Raw genomic sequence first — 12,807 nt, 5'->3', positions numbered from 1 at the left:
GGTTGGAGCTCCACAAGACTCAAACTCCAGAGAGGCCATTTCTTGTTGGCAACCCACTTTTATAAGGTCCTTGGGAATTATCTCACCTGCCCTTTTCAGCCAAGATGATGCTTCTTTTGCAGCAGTTCAGTGGTGATTCACCTGGCTGACTGATTAGTTGTTATTGCCTAATTCTCAATGCCACTAAGCCTAGGGAGGCAGGGAGAAGGGACCCTGTGCAAGCTGGATGCTTAGAACATCCTCGAGTTTTCCCATAATTTCCCAAAGCCATAGCTCATTGTAGGGGTAAAAATGAAAACTTGATAGTGCATCCTGTCAAATGGAAGAAGTTAGCTGTCTACTTAGAAGTAATCCTTGCTACTTCCTTCTCCCTGGATCCAACATCCAATCCATCAGCAAGGCCTTGCAATTCGACCTCTGAAATGTCTGTAAAACAGTAAGTTTTCTTTATATCAGCTGCCACTACTCTATTCTAATCATTGCCTTCTCTAGCTGAGATGACCACAGCATGCTAACTTTTGTGTCCAGTTTCATCCACCTCTAGTTCATCCCCACAATGCTTTAAACCAAATTTAAACTCCTTCGTACCATTTAAGAAAAACTCCATTCACCTTGCAGTGGGCAGCCAGGTGCTGTGTAATTTAGTCCCTGCCCAGTTTCCCAACTTCCCTCCATACCCTTTTACCCACCATATATCAGCTGCACTGACCTTCAAAACTATTTCTCGTTCCTGGCTTTCTCTCCTCGAAGCTCATCCTTCCACATGAAACTCTCTTTTCTCGGCTCTCCTACGACTGCCATAACCTAAATGTCATTTCTCAGTTTAAGCGTCACTCCGCCGTGAGTCACTGCCACTCACCCTACCCTTAGTCCTGCTTCACGCTTTCCATCTTTCCTTGCTTCGTGGGATTTGGGAAACTTCGCTACTTTTTCAGTGGCTGCTCTTTTGTCCTTTGGCTACCGCACCCACTGGACTCTCAGCTCCACAAGGGCAGGAACTAAGTCAGTTTTGTTCACTGCGCATGCTCGTTGTAGTTCCTGCCTAGGGTTCTCTGTTCCCAGCGCCGTCAAACGACATTTTGAGTCCCTAAGCAATGTAAAAATCACCAAAGATATGGTGCTTACCATCGGTAACTAAAAATAAAAACTAAAGTTAAAATAAAATCGGCACATATACTGAAATTAAACTGGTTAAAAATTATTTTTAAATAATTAGAAAATTTCACATTAAAAATGTGAAATTAAATATTTGCACATTTTCTGATTGCAACATTTTGGAAAAGTCATTAAAACATAACTTTTCTCATTTCTTCAGCGTCCGTGCTTTTTTGGTAACCTAAGCCCATGTGTTATCTGCCGTTTTGGTAAGTTTCAACTGTCCAGGACCTCAGAGGGAAAAATTGTTTCTTATTTCAGCCTCAAAGCAAAGGTTTGGGTATTATCATGCAAATCTTATTTAATAAATCTGTAACAGAACAGTGGTCACTGTTAACATCATACCTCTTTTTCTACCTAGGAAGAATTAATCTTTTAGCCTCTCTTCACTTCCCACACAGCTTATCAGCTCCCTAACTATTGACAAACCCTGATCCCTTAAATAAATAAACAGAAGAAAAACAGAGGGAAGAAGTTGTGTGTGTTGGGAGAAGAAGGCAGTTTCTTTCCACAAACATGTAGGCGACACATAACAGGTATTAGGATTGAACAAACATTAAGTAACATGCCATGCTCTTCACATGTCAGGTTATGCAAAACCACCTGCTCCCACCCCTCCTCACATTCCGTACACAGTAATACTTTCCCTGAGCTCCCAAACTAGGTTATAGCTTTCCTTTGCTCTCAAAGCTCCCTGTATTTCTCTGTCGTACTGCTCAACACAATTTATTTTAAGTAATTATGTAACTTCTCTTTCTTTTTAGGCTATAAGCATCCTGAGAGGGGTGCACATGTAATCTGATTCACAATTACAATTACATAGGTACAAATAGGTATCCCATCTCATGTAGACACCTGGTACCAGCACATAGTGGCAGCTAGCACTAAGCATTTGTTAGATTAATGGATCAATAAATGAATAAGAGAACAGTATCCTTAATCTCAAAGGGCTTACACTAAAATAAGAGATAAAGACAAATTTAAAAATATTTGTCATTCACCATCATGGATGTAGTAATTAAGATGTGTCAGGCTACAATTTTGTGTACTTAACAAAACAGGCTCTTAAGGCTCTTTATGAGGATAATTTATAATTAAATCAATAATTTGGGAACTAGTTTCTATAATTAAATTATCAATTCAGGAAGTCATTTTTAATGCTAATCCTGATATCATTAAAGATGCCTGGAAGGAAGTGAAAGATAAATCTTAAAGGTTGAAGAGGCAGGGAAATGAAGAAAGTTTGTGAGGAAACAGGGTGAGCAAGTGCGCACCTGCTATTCAGGGAGTCATCCATAAGGCAGTTGGCCATAGAAGTGTAGAGTTCATGGGAGAGTTCTCCCAATATATTTGTTTACTGAGTCTATTGGTACAGAATCTGCAGTGAGGTAAGAATTATATCCTTATCCTTAGCAAACTCAAGAAGATCCTTACTCAGGAACAGAACTATGGCAATTCAAGGACACATAGAGTGTTAAAATGGATATTGGAGACTCAAAAGGGGGGGGGGGTGGAAGGAAAGAGTGATGAAAAATTACCTATTTGGTAAAAAATTACCTATTTGGTACAATGTATACTATCCAGGTGGTATATACACTACAAGTCCAGATTTTACCATTATATGTCTAATACATATATACATGTATATATACAGAATTCAACTTGCACCTAATGTTCTCTGTAAATATACAATATGTTAATCTCGTATAGACAAATAGGGGATAAATAGAGTCGTTTCTAAACTCCTTTCTTTTTGTTACCTTTTTACAGGAAATCGGGGCATTTGACTATTTCTGAGATAAACACCTCCAGAATTCCTTATAATATTCTGGCTGCTGGTCTGCAGTCGTAACAGCAAGTTTTGAGAATAATCTTGAGTGATCTGAGTATTTTGAAAATATCCAGAAAACTGTCCTATGCATGACCACAGTTATTAAAACTTACGTCCATAAGGATATCAATTGCTATTATTTGTCGTTCATTGTATGCCAAGTAGCCCTTATCATTTGGCACGTATTAACTTTGATCTTCAAAACAATTTAGTGGGATCAAAGACTTCTAACAACTGTGAAAGTGTGCTTAGACGACAATCTCCTACCTAAGTCAATCCTTCATCTGAGACTGCAACCCTGGCTGACTGCTTCACTGCAATCTCATGGGAGACCTTGGACCAGAAGCTTTGAGCTAAGCCACTCCCAAATTTCTAACCCACAAAAACTGTGAGATCATAATGTTGTAAAAATAAAGAACCCCACAAAACAACAATTTAATGGTATCTATACTGCTTTGATGTCATACACACATGTATAAAGAAACTGAGGCAGAGCAAAATCAAGCAACTGGCCCAAGGTCACTCAGAAAACAAATGAAGCCTGGACTCAATCCAGGCAGTCAGTCTTCAGAGCACACACTTTGCAGCTTCCTCCCATTATGCTGTGGTATCTTCTGAAATTTTAATGCGGCTTTTAGAGCCAAGACCCACACTCTGCTTTTTCAGACATCTCACAGAATTCAGAAATCAAAGTTGAAACATCCCAGGAGAGGCAGAAAGTTCGGTGACAATTACTACAATTGGACAAGAAGCTCTTAGAAGGAAATCAGTGTTTCCCAAGGAACACTGTACAGGCTGCTGAGGATATGGTAGGTGACAGTGAATATATACAGGCAAACATTTTTACTTTAATAGCTTTGCATTTTAAAAATCTGTGTCAAATAAATATGATGCTAATATGCATGTGTGCTAAAAAAGATAATTAGTATAATTATTTTAGTATTTAATTATGAGAAATATCAACAATATGCAGGCAGTCCCCAGGTTATGGACGACATGACTTATGGTTTTCTGTATTTAACGAACAGGCTCTCAAGGCTCTCCATAAAGATAACTTATAATTAAATAATTAAATCAATAATTTGAGAACTAGTTTCTGCCACACACATAAACAAACCCACATGGTGTGAGCAGTTCTTTGGTGCGGCGTCTTTACACTATGGCTGGTCTCCTAGATAGACAACCAAGAAAGTTGATGATAAAAGAATTAACTGAGGACTTTTGTCTCATTGAAGTAGGATTTGCTAAGATTGAGTGTAAGATCCTAACAACAAGAGATTTACAAACATTTACCACAAAATTTGTGAGAACATCAGCAGCCTCAAGGCCATTTATGATGAAAGAGAGAATGTTGTGCAAACATCCCTAGTTACCTCTTCCAAGAAACTGAGTTTAGGGGTCAGCTCCCTTCCTGCGGCCACAGAATGCAATCCTGATTCTCCAGTCCCCTCTCCATCCTTTCCAGCATCTTGTCCATCATTATCTTCCCATTCATGTCAGCTTACTATCTTGCCTCAAAAATGCTCCTTCTGGTAAGCAACATGTTGATGCAATACCAGGTAAGTGTTAACCCTTAATTTTTTTTGAAATTTCTCTTATTTTCTATCTAAACTTTTTACATAAGTGTGTTTTTATGTTCCATTTATTTGAATTAAGAAAGAACACAAGAGTACAGGGGTATTATTATTATTACATTATTACACTATATTATTATTACCATATATGAGTTACTATTATTACCATATACGTGTTGTTTATCAGGGATCCTAGTACGTATGAATAACATCAACTTGTTCTCAGGAACCTGTCTCACCTATAACCTAGGGACCATCTGTATGTATGTGTGTGAACAAATAATATTATAATACCTTATAGAATCATAATTCAATGGAAAGCATTGTTATTTTATTTATTTACCAGCATATTCATCAATAAATACTTACTGAGGACCTAATATGTCCCAGACACTGGTTACATACAAACAAAAATCCCTGCCCTCTCAGAGCTTATGTTGTAGTGGGAAGAAACAATAACAAAATATTTAAAAGTACAAATAAATAATATGACACATTATTAATATTGCATATATACCATAATACAGTGTACTATATCAAACTATATTCTACTGTATATAACATACTACATTATATTCTGTAGTATATTATTAATATTGATATATGTAGGATATAGAAAAATAGAGCATGGTAAGGGAGGAGCTTATAATAGCTGTAAAACTTTAAATTTTCTTTTTAGTTAAAAATTGTTATAAATAAAGTTGAAGTTTGTTTTACTAAAACAATAAGAATTTGCTTTCATTTCTTTTCTTTGGAGCTACTCTCTTTACCATGCCAATTTTTACTATTTTTCTGAAGCCAGAGATAAATTTATTTTTAAAATGAATACATAGCAAATCAAGTAAACTAAATATAATTCAAATAAACATTTAAAGAAAAGTATAATTGAACAATGATGACCGTGCTACATAGATATGGCAAAAAATGGGAAACCAGTGTTTGAATGATTAAATCAGGGAATTGTTCAAATAGGAAATACCAAGCTTGTTTCTCCCCCAATTGACCCCTAAGTGACTCTGTTAGTGTTGATGGGAGGAGAGGGACAAAGTATAATCACTCACCCCAAGAAGTCAGCTCTTGGCCCTATAATGAAATGCTATCATGAGGCCAGTGGGGGAGATTCTGTCACTTCAGGGCATCTGGGCTTCTACAGCCTGTAGCTGCCTTCTTTGCTTACTTAATAGGCCATCTCTGTGGAGAAAGGAGAATGCAAAAAGAGGCAAGGTGATCACAACTCATCCCTTTATGTCACACAGCTACACTCTATGGTGCTGATTTGGAAGTGTGTGCAGACTGTGTGCAACTGTTGAGGCTGGTGGCAAACAGGGACCATTCGTTGTACAAAGCAAGATGCAGGTTTCCCTGGGATAGGACCAAAAGCCTGCTTCAGCCCTGCCCTCTCAGAGCTTATGTTCTAGCCGGAAGAAACACGGAGAGCTAGCTACAACTCTTTCCCAGACGGCGCGGCTGTCTTTAAGTACCTGGATCCAGAGTGATGCCATACAGGAAACCGTCTTCTCATTTTTTAAATATCAATTACTTACAAGGGAGCAACAAAAAATTATAGCTAATATGTATTGAACACTCACAAGGTACTAGACATTGTACTAATGCTTCACATGCATCACCCCATTAAATTCTTATTATACAACAATTTGTGGGGTTCTCTGATTATTTCCATTTAACAGATAAAGAGACATAGGTTCGGGGTAGTTAATTAATGTGTCCCAAATTATATCTACAGTAAATAACTGGCACAAGAAATGGATCCTAGACAGTCTCACTCTGAAAATTGTATTAATCCCATTTGAACCTATAAATAACTCTGAGTTAAGAATAACGATTGCTGCATTCCACAGAGGAATGGCAGAAAAGTGTAGAGGTTAGAAGAGCAAATATTAGTGCAAGAAGAGTCCGTTTTAATTCTGGCTCTGCTGTTTACTAGTCTTGTGAATTTAGAAAGTTTATTGAATTCTTCTAAGATTTACGGTGTTGTCAATAGCCAAGTTTTAGGGAACATTCGATCTCTTCCGGACCCCAAGTCTTTCCCACCACCACCACCACCACCATTATCATCATTACCATCATCACAGCTATCAGATATTTAGTGTTTTCCAACCTTTATTTTTTCTACGTTGAACCTGAAATTGCCATGTTGTTTCCTTAACCTCTTAGTTTAGGAGATGGCTACAATGTACTACCATATTACTAATAATAGTAATAACACTCAATATTTATTGTATATTTAGTACATGCCCAGTGCTCTTAGTGTTTTATCTCATTCCATCTTTATAACCACTGCACGAGATAAAACCCTAGTGTCATCTATAATTTATAGTGAGAAACTGAACTTTCCTAGAATCCACAATGCTGATTTCACTTCCCCTTTTCCTGCCTACCACGCTGACAACCAGCTGATTTTAGATTTCCGAAAGCGCATCCATGAAAATGGCATGGAATTGCCTTCGGGAAATTGAACACACCAGGAGTTGGACGCTGAAAAGATCTGGAACTGTCCACCGACTGGTGCTACTGAAAGCCGTGGTTATTCAAAGGAATTTCCATTTCCTCTATTCCAACTTCCTTTTCCTCAGGGAAATACCTCTAAGTCCTCTTCTGGGGTGGGGGGAGCCAGAGAAACAGTGAAACCAAGTAACTCACCAGAGAACAAGCGGAAAGTAGTGCAAAGAAATCAGTCTTGTTTTATTAAGTACAGTCACCACTCACTTCACCTTTTAACAACCTTCGATGGCATCGCGTAAAAGAGGCTAGATCACAGACACATTTGCAGTAATAATGCTCTACTATGATTTTCTTTCACGTTTGTTATTATTTTTTCTGATTGCAAATTTATACATTTTATCGAAAAGCCATAGAAAATGCTAAGCTCTTTCATATGTGTCGATCTAGGTTTCAATCAAATTTTAACTATCCTCCTACGGTGCCGATCCACTCACGGCTCATTAGCAACCAAAAGCATCTCAGAGGGCCGCACCACAAATTCGCTCCCCTCCGGCCCCTGTGCCTTGCTTTGCCGGTCTCCCTTCCCCCTTAGCCCAGTCGCTTAACATTGGCCATTGCCATGACAACCAGCAGCTGCCGGGCCGGCAGCCTCTACCGCAGCAGGGGTGGGGCCGTGGGGGTGGGGGAAGGGGAGGAGGAGCCAGAGGAGGTGTCTGCTGCAAGTTCCTGGCTGCTTGCGAGCTCACCCCATCCTCCGAGAGGGAGGAGGCCCAAGTGGTGATGCTGCTGCTGCTGTTGCCTCCGCCGCTGCCGCCTCTGCTGCTGGTACTCTAGTGAGGCTGAAGGGTGGATCCTATTCGCAGGGTCGCCAACCGGAGAGGGAGGGGGAAAAAAATCCCAGCAGCCGCTGCTGATGTTGGGTTCGGAGGCTGCATCCGACTCGGTCACAAGGAAAATGGATTCAGTTTGCATCTCCCTCTCCTTTCAACATCTTCTCCGGGTCTCAACATGGTGAGTAGGGGACAGTGCAGCTACCTTCTTGGTTTAGCATGTTTTTAAATGACTTGTGTTTACATTTGCGGCCTGCACTTGAACAATGAGTCCATTCCCAAAGACTAGAAAGAGGAAATGTGGAGACAGGGATGGGGATGGAGGAGAGGAAGGTTGCCAGGAGAGAAGTGAGGAGGCAACCGCCTGTTTTATTTATTATTTATTTATTTATGGTGTTCTGATTTTATCTCAAGAGCTCAGAATGCACAGTGAGCCACTTTGGTGCCTTTCCTCCCAAGCTTAGCAACAGAATCAAGGGGTGGAAAAGAGCTAACAACAGAAGGGAATGTTATGGAAAGGAGTCGTTTTATTTGAAGCTCTCACGTATACGGTTGGGCCTTCTTAAAACACATATTTGGTGTCTCTTGAGCTACTTGGACTAATTATAATGTGGTTTTGCTTATTATATTCACTGATAAGAAAAGGTGGCCCCAGAATTTAGCATTCTATTTTATATTCTAATGTGCTCTTGAGAAACCATTTGATGGGTCCAGAGTTTCATTTTTAGTACATGGATTTTATGGTGAATATACACATGTAGTCCTTATGAATATGCATATCATATATATGATACTTAACACTTATATTACATTTAGGAAGCATATTAATATGTAGAGTGTGCTGTGCAATCATTTGCATGGGTTATAAATGTCCTTGCATGCTTGGAAGTAATTGCCTATTTTTGAAACTATGCTTCTGGTTGCATTATTAATATTATTCATTGGCTTCATTTGGATTAATGTGAGATTCATTCTTGTTATTGTCTCTTAGTTTCATTGTGACCAATTAGGACAGATGCCTGTCATTTGATCTGTGTCATAGAACTCAGTGCAAATTCAGAGCCTGCCTCTTTTCTTTATTTGTAACTGGATTTGTGGGGAGTGATAACTGAGGGCCCTGAATTTACAATAATGAGAAAGGGAGGTGGCTGGAGGTATTATTTGGTGTCCACCATCTTGCCAAATGAATGTTAAAACAAATCAGTTTTCTTGAAATTCCACCCCCGCCTTTTCATGTTTGTGCCTTGTTGCCCCAGGAAGCAGGACTGAGCTGGAAGGTGAAATGAATTCATTATATTTAACCGTGCTGGTATCTGCTATTCATTCCTTTAGTATCCAGGCACCATTTTACAGTTCTGTCAAATGTTATATGCTGGGTCTGCTTCTATAAGTGATTAAGTATGAAAGGAGGACTGTTTTGAAAATTTAGGTGTTCCCAAGTACCTTAGCCTAGCCATTTCCAGATTAGTCTGCTTATACAATGAAATGAAAAAAGAAAGTGAGCAAAGCTTAGCAGGAGAATGCGTGGCTTACAGCTGAAATGGGGGGCTATTGTAGTTTATAAATGCTTACTGGGATCTGCTTGACCTTTTATTATATCAAGGCTTTAAGGCAGCTCAGGAGACTAAAGACGCTTGAGATGAGTAGGGCGCACAGTTCCATTACCACCCAGGGTAATGGATTTTATTGAATAAAAGCCAGAAAAATCCTTGCAGGTAAAAGTGTATTAAAAACATTGTATTCATCATATGGATTGTTTTTGTCTGTCAATCTTTTCTCTAACAACATTCTTGTCAATGCAAACATTATTTTACAATGTAAAATAATGCGGGTCTTTATTGTTTTTTTTTTTTTTTTTGCTTTAACCTTGCATTTTCTATTACATACTCCCCCTTCATTTACAATTTTTACATGTATTTGAATCAGGTTTGTAGTTAATTTGTCTGAGAATAATTGCTTATTTGGTTTATATATCAGAAGGCTTTGTAGTGATTTAATGTGCTCACAGCATGTCATGTAAGATATAGATTCATAACTCTGTAAACTCATGTTATCGTGGGCTTAATTATAATAGCTTCATAAAGTAGGGCAAGGAATAAGTACTGAGTTTGTGTATCATGTTAAAATATTGTAATACACTGAGTCCTGAATCTTTTAATTGATAACTCTTGACTTCCAATTGTTAAACTTTTAGATATATCTACAGTAAACTTTAAAAAGTTAAGATACGTAGTATTTACTTTGTTTCTGGCAATGAAACAGGTATCTTGGAGCTTCATTTTTATTTTCTGTTGTTTTCATTTGATTGTGATTTTATAGGCAAAGTTGGCACAGTTTAAACAAAGGCAAACCTCTGTAGGCCATGGGCTTAGAACTTCCTATACATAGTCTGTTTCAGCTAGATAACCAGATGTGATGGAAATAGCAGTCTCATTTTGACCCTACAACTTGAGATGATCATATGTCTTTTGCTAAGTGGCCACACAAAAAAGGGAAATATGTTTGAAGGACTCTAAGTTGAACTCTGTAAGGAAAAATAAGAAAAACTGGAATTTCTTCATTTGGAGAAAACTGAGAGATGACAATCTTTTATTTCATATAAGCTGAGAGTTTCACATACAGCATTACTTATTACTATTTTTTAAACTTCAAAATATGGTCAATGGGCTTAAACTTCATTAGGAGGAATGAAGATTAGAAATATAAAAATATAGAAGTTCCTCAGAGCAAGTGCAAGTCATCAACTGGGTCATCAGGCAAGACAGTAAATACACTCTTGTCTCCTCAAACCACCCCCCACCAAGTATGACCTAAACATGCATTGTCTGGAATGGACTAGATTTCTTCTCTGAAGAAACTTCTCTGGCATTTTCTAGCACACATCATTTATTTAAGAGTGTGTGTTAGTTTTTTAGAATAGGGTACTTCATAGCTTCTCGGCCTTTTGGCTAAGATCAAGTTAGGATAAGGTACTTCAAGGCCTGTAATAGTAAGTCTCCAATTTGTAATGGGCTTCTAGATTATAGAAGATATTTAAAAATATCTCGATGGATTTAAAAATATCTTCTATAATGTAGAATATTTAAAATATCTAGATATTTTTAAAGAAACCCATCAATCATCTTCCTGTAGAAATTTATATGTAATGCTGCCAGAATGCTGGAGACTGAACATTGACCAGTTCATAAGAGCTCTTCTTTCTCTGTAACTTTATGGAGTGTGAGTCAAATAACCTGTAGTATGGTTAATTTTGACAAAAGTCATGTGTTATTTAGTGGAATCTAGAATAATAGATAATAGAATAATAGATAATAACAGAATAATTCAAGAGCCATCAGGATGATTTCAGAAAAAATGAATTATATGAAAGAGATATATGTTTAAATCGGCTATTTAACAAACTAATTTTATTAATTACCTTTTACTCAAGGGCTATCTTGAAAATGCCCTTCTTGTTAGAATATTAAAGTTCAATGTTTTGACTAGTATATAAGCCTTTAGTAAAACTTGTTTTTTTAAATTAAATCATAAGCAGTAAACTTGTTTTAATTAAAATATATATTGCTTGAATTCTTGCTTTATGATAAGATGTTTCTTTCTTTTCAAGTGACCTCAGAACATATTTTGATTTTTAGGTACTTGCTGCAAGTCTCCTGCAGGATGACTTAGGCAAGTTTTAGAGAATAAAACTGTCTTTCACATTTCCCATCAGTTCATAAAATGTCAATGTTATGTTTCTCCTGATTGGAATCTAAAAGAAAAGCAAGTTTATCATGGTAGTTTGAACATAAATAAGTCAACAATTGGCTTTTTCTGAAATAACTAAGGTAGATTTATATTTGGTTGTTACTCTGAGAGGTCAGTTACAATTCTTTCTGTTTAGTTCTCCCACTATTATTCTATCAAGAGAAAATGTGCTTTCATACAGGATGAATTAATCAGTTTATGAATAATTATTTATAGATCTTTTATAGGCTGCAATAATTTGCATAGGACAGCACCAAAGAATTTCTTTGGAGGATATAAGATATACACACATGAAATAGTTAATGATTAAAGCAATGTAGCTGTAATTAATACCATATTACACCTTACCTTAATATAATCTTTTGTATTATGGTTTTCAAAGACATTTTCCATTCATAATTTCTTCATTTTATATTATTAACAATTTTATCATATCAAATCTGTTATTATCATAATTATTTTAAATAAATGGAAACAGATTCAGGGAGGTTAGGCTTGTCCAGATTTGTGTTTGGTAAATGGTCTAAAGGGCTGGATACCAAGTCTTATGAGCCTAAATCTACCATATGAGGAAAGGTAACAAATTTCCTTGCTGATTTGAGTTGTAGAATATCAGATATAGTAAGTTTGCATTGTGTGGCTAACTCATATTTATTTGGATTTTTTTTAATATTTCAGGTACTATGATTTACTTTTGGCCATATTGAATTACCAAATAGACTGTCTGCTTAGGCCATAAGCCAAAAATAAAGAAGGCTCACATTAAAAAAAAAAAAAAATAGGAGAAAACCTGCACTTCTAGACTTTTCAGAAAAGCATAGAAGTATTTGGGTGAAAGTCATATCTTTGTTGGACTAATGGGCACTTCATGACAAAGTATTGTTTTGTTTTTAGTGACATAGAAATTTTCTGTACTTAGGACTAAATTAAGATTCCTCTAGGTCCTGTAGCTTGAAAAAGTTATGCTGTCTCTTGCCTGAAGAGTCTTGCTACCTGTACTTTGTTAAAAATAAAAATATTAAGTCACAAAGTAAGTGTACATCAGTTCAACATCTTTCTAATATTTTCTCTGGACAAATGCTTCCACACTTCTCTGAAATCACAAAAATCAAACAATTGTATTCCAAATATTCTAATGTTTTGGTGTTTTCCTTTCTTTATCGATGACTTAAGCACACACTTTGTTTATTTGATGATTCAACCCTGG

The 12,807-nt window shown here is 37.0% G+C and overlaps 1 protein-coding gene across 3 annotated transcripts in view; it reads left to right on the top strand.

Annotated features, from left to right (window-relative positions):
- Positions 1-7,643: 7,643 nt before the first annotated feature.
- Positions 7,644-12,807, top strand: part of JAKMIP2 (janus kinase and microtubule interacting protein 2) — a 158,435-nt gene continuing 153,271 nt past the window's right edge. For 2 of the 3 annotated variants that reach the window (XM_053567254.1, XM_053567255.1), the window contains exon 1: positions 7,794-8,034. The gene's annotated coding sequence lies outside the window, so the exon portion shown is untranslated. Of the gene's footprint in view, positions 8,035-12,807 lie in introns of all 3 variants that reach the window. The other variant, XM_053567253.1, reaches the window with a different exon arrangement.

The sequence above is a fragment of the Nycticebus coucang genome, chromosome 17 (genome assembly GCF_027406575.1).
Source record: "Nycticebus coucang isolate mNycCou1 chromosome 17, mNycCou1.pri, whole genome shotgun sequence".
In the NCBI taxonomy this organism is placed as follows: Eukaryota; Metazoa; Chordata; class Mammalia; order Primates; family Lorisidae; genus Nycticebus; species Nycticebus coucang.
This window is presented reverse-complemented; position numbering and strand designations above follow the sequence as displayed.